Source organism: Rutilus rutilus (assembly GCF_951802725.1).
Source record: "Rutilus rutilus genome assembly, chromosome: 12".
Classification (NCBI taxonomy): domain Eukaryota; kingdom Metazoa; phylum Chordata; class Actinopteri; order Cypriniformes; family Leuciscidae; genus Rutilus; species Rutilus rutilus.
The window spans coordinates 33,146,281-33,150,504 of record NC_140217.1 but is presented as its reverse complement, the minus strand read 5'-3'; positions in this window follow the sequence as shown (position 1 = coordinate 33,150,504).

The window sequence follows — 4,224 nt, the reverse complement described above, 5'->3', positions numbered from 1 at the left end:
ATGTCCTCCATTCCCCCCTCATTCTCCCAGAGCACATACGCACACACACACACACACAGAGGAAAAAAAGCCTCCATCTTTGAGTTGACATTACTGAGAATCTGACCAGCAGAAGTTATTTCATACTCAAAGGCATTTTCGGTATCTTGAAAACACAACATTTGTGTATATATACTGTTTATACACTGCCCGGCCAAAAAAAGTCTCTGTTTGGATTTAAATAGGCAAATGCTTAAGAGTCAAATATTGTGTTTCTAGCATGTTATATGCTTGGCAACAGTTCTTCAAACCCTAACTGATGGAGTGTGTCGTTTGTAGGAAGACACATCATGGCCATATCAGGCTCAAATTGTGAAAGAATGGTTGTGAGGAGCATGAAGAATCATTTTCACACATGAATAGGCACCTCTGAGTCCAGACCTCAGAAAGTCTTTGGGATGTGCTGGAGAAGACTTTACAGAGTGCTGGACTCTTGCATTGTCAATACAAGATCTTGACCAAAAATGTATGCACCTCTTGATGCAAATAAATGTTGTAATGTTATTTCCATCAAGATTTCCATCATAAATGGATGGATGGATGGATGGATAGCGATCTTTTGCTTCTCTAATTTCTTGCTACAGATCTAAATCATGGGTGATAGTGTGGGATCCTAAAAGAATGTGCATTTCAAATATGCCTGTCATTGGAGCCCTTCATTTGGTAGCGTGCCAGCTAAAAGCTCAGGCCAAATTTTGTTTTGAATCAGTCTGTGCTCGGGAAAAAAAGTGCATAAAATTCCCAGTGTCAGTGCCAGATATGCATAAATGGTCAACCACATCTGTCTCAAGAGACAATGCGGGTTGTAAATAGCTCAAATGTGTCACTAAACACTGTGTTTACTGATCAGTGAAAACCTTTTTGAAGTCCAACACAAGCACATGAACACACAATGAGTTTAGCCAACAAGAAGCAGCCTCAGGGGCGGCAGCCAGATGTGTTTTATCTGTAAGGTGAAAGGTCAAGTAGAACAAATTGCATAAACTCATTCCCAGTAGCAAGAACACTATCCACAGGGCTGCAGACATGCATCTGATTTTCTTCTGGCTTCAAATACAATATACGAAAAGAACAGGCTCCACTTTGCTTCTTTATTACTTCCCCTTAACTTATACCAATAGAAAGAAAACGTGCTGCGGAGTGTTAAGTGCGACAGGTACGAAAATGGAAGCAAAGGTCAGAGTTGTGCATCAGAGGTAATTGTCGAATTACTGGTTCGAAACTAATCAGGGAGCATGAACCAAACACAAACAAAATGATAGGTCACCCTGATTTAGTCTTTGAGCCAGGCACATAATGCTCTTTTATTTTTAGAATGCATTGGCCACATTTGATTTAAACTGATTCATAATGTGTTTTATTTATCCTGAAACCAAACATTTTAAATGAATTGAAATATCCTAAAAGCAAGCAGGTCAAATAAAAGTGGCTTTTTAAGTGCCATTCTGGTACTTCATGTAATCTAATTAATAGAGATTCAGTCCTGTTTTCATGCACTTTGTGTTTTGTGATCATGCTCACTTTGTAGTTTTTTTCTAAGATGCTTTTAGCATTTTCTGAGAAAATCCACAATTTGTTTAATTGAAAGAATCATATATTCTTGAAAATTCTACACAGAATGAAATTATTACAAATCCTGAGATAGATGGCACAGTTTTTGAGAACGGGGCACTTTCCTATTGTAACTTCATGTTCTGTATAAATCACATTTTTATTGCCAATGTGTGATCAACTTGTAACGAAACTTAAAAAACGATGTCTTCTCTGAAAGCCTGTAGAATAATTTTAATGTGAAGGACTCGGAGTGCTTTTGCCTGGAAAATCAAAAGAATGTGATGCTTACTCGCGCATGCAAGAACCTCTCTTCCGTTCTGTGACACGTGAAATGTTTATACAACATTCAGGATAATGCAGAAAGAGCCATTCACTATAATGTCAATGTGTCATGCAAAGGGATTCATTCAGACTATAGTCTCAAATAACCATATAGTCTACAGTCAAATATACTGTAGTCATTTAGTTTAATATACTCATTAATAGTATTAACAATAAAAAATATATACCATATTAATTATGTTTTACGTTTTAAAAAACGTATCTAAAATATGAACATCCTGAGCCATTTGAAAGTTTAACTTTTTATATTTCTTTTCTTTCTTTTTAAAAACTTTTTCTTTGTTAAAACCCATGCATCCAAGCACTGTGGGCTGTTAAAATGTATCATCAAATAAAGGTTGACCAGCCACGTTGAGAACAGAAAGAAACCATGTTCTCTGTTTCTATTTCATCTGTTCGCTAGAGTCTCAGTTCTGATCGCAGCATTCATCTGAGTCATCTTTCTAACTCACCTACTCCCACATCACATCTCATCGTTCGTGAGCTACAAATCTGTGACATCAATCTGGTACCACAGAGGTGACAGCCAAATGTACTGTTCTAATTTTAAGACATCACAGGCGAGCTCTAAATTAAGGATCTGACAGGTTCTTACAACTTTTCTACAAGTTCTCTGCATTCAGTTACGAATCGGTTTTTGAAGCAGAGTGTGAACTTGAGGTTTGAAAGCTCAGGTAATCAGTACTGTGTAATATTCCATGTTTCGTCTGATGTGGCTAAAAACACTTTGACAGCATCTGTGTTGTATTTAGTAAATTTACAATTGTGTGATTCTAGTATCATTTTCTTATACTGTATTGGTCTTTGAAGCTCTTGGCTTTTCCGAACCTTAAACGTTTGTATTCTCAGCTGTCCTGGATTTTGTAAGGAACCATCTGCAAAGAATTCCAGATCAAACCTCCAATCAACATCAGCCGATGGTAAACTTGCAAGAGTCTGTCATGAAGTTGCAACAGAGAATCCAGCAGCACATGGAGAGAAAAGGGGGCACAAAGGGGCTGGAACCCCAGAGAGCAGCTAATGATTCACATTTCATATCCCCCCACACAGGGACCCTTGTGTCTACCATGAGGGGCCTCTTAGAGCGTTTGTTTTCACTGTGCAATCCAAAATAAATGGGAGCCGCAGATGAGGACTGGACACTTGAGAAATTTAAATCATGAAGTCCGTAAGAAAAACGCTAAAAACCCTTATATCATCGTCTGTTGCTCATTACGTGTGTGTTCCCTTCATGATCTCTGGCTGTGTGGTGATTGGATGGCAGTGTTTCGCACCAAGAGAAACTGGCGAGGTCAATTGTGTTTATACTTAGAACTTGTTGTATCCTCCATAAGACCGCCATGCATGTATTTTGGCACAATTAGATTCTGGTCATGCTTGTCAAAGCAGACAAATTGCCATGACATACAAAATATCAATACGCTGATGTCAGTGACAACAAAATGGCATTGATCTCATGTGTTCATTCGTTTATAAGGTCAGCATTTTAAGATTAACTTCGGCATGAAATAAAAATTCATCCTCTATTTGGTAAACCAATTCAAATCAATTGATTTCTTTTTTTCTTTTTTTTTGAGCTTCTAGTGAAACTTTTCTGAAGACTTTTCATGGTATTATGCTTTTCCATGGCAACAGTATCAGTGCCTAAATGAATCTAATGCGGTCTGGTGGTACAAGTAGGAGCTCTCAGAAAATGTCCAGTGTACAAGTTGTAATTACAAGTTCTACGAGGATGTGAATGCTTTTTGCTAATTGAAATGTCGTAATTACAACATGGCGTGAACGCACCTTGACATATGCCAACAATTGAATGTCCAACTTGGTTTCACTCTACGCACAATTACAGATTACAATATTTGTTGTTACTTCTGTTACATCATGACTTTAACAAAAGTAGACAGGCTAAATATATAAAAAAAATATTTGTGACATCAAAAACAACTTAAAGTAGGCTAATAATAATACAGGAAATATTATTTTTATTTGAGCAAAAAGCAGAAATAAAATAATTAACAACAGGTTCTTCAGTTATCAGACACTTAAACATATACAATATTGTAATCAGCTGTAAAAAAAAAAAAAAAAAAACTTGTTGCACACTGAAGAATTAAACCTGTGGTTATGTAGTAATTTAGTCCTTGCATTTCCGTGGCTTACTTTTATATATGATATATTTGAGATGGTCAACCACAAGACAAAGTAAACTCCTGTATTCTTCAGCATCAAGGTGTCCCAAGTTGAACTTGACTTTTCTCTCCATATATCCCGACTCAACGCACACTCCCCAGT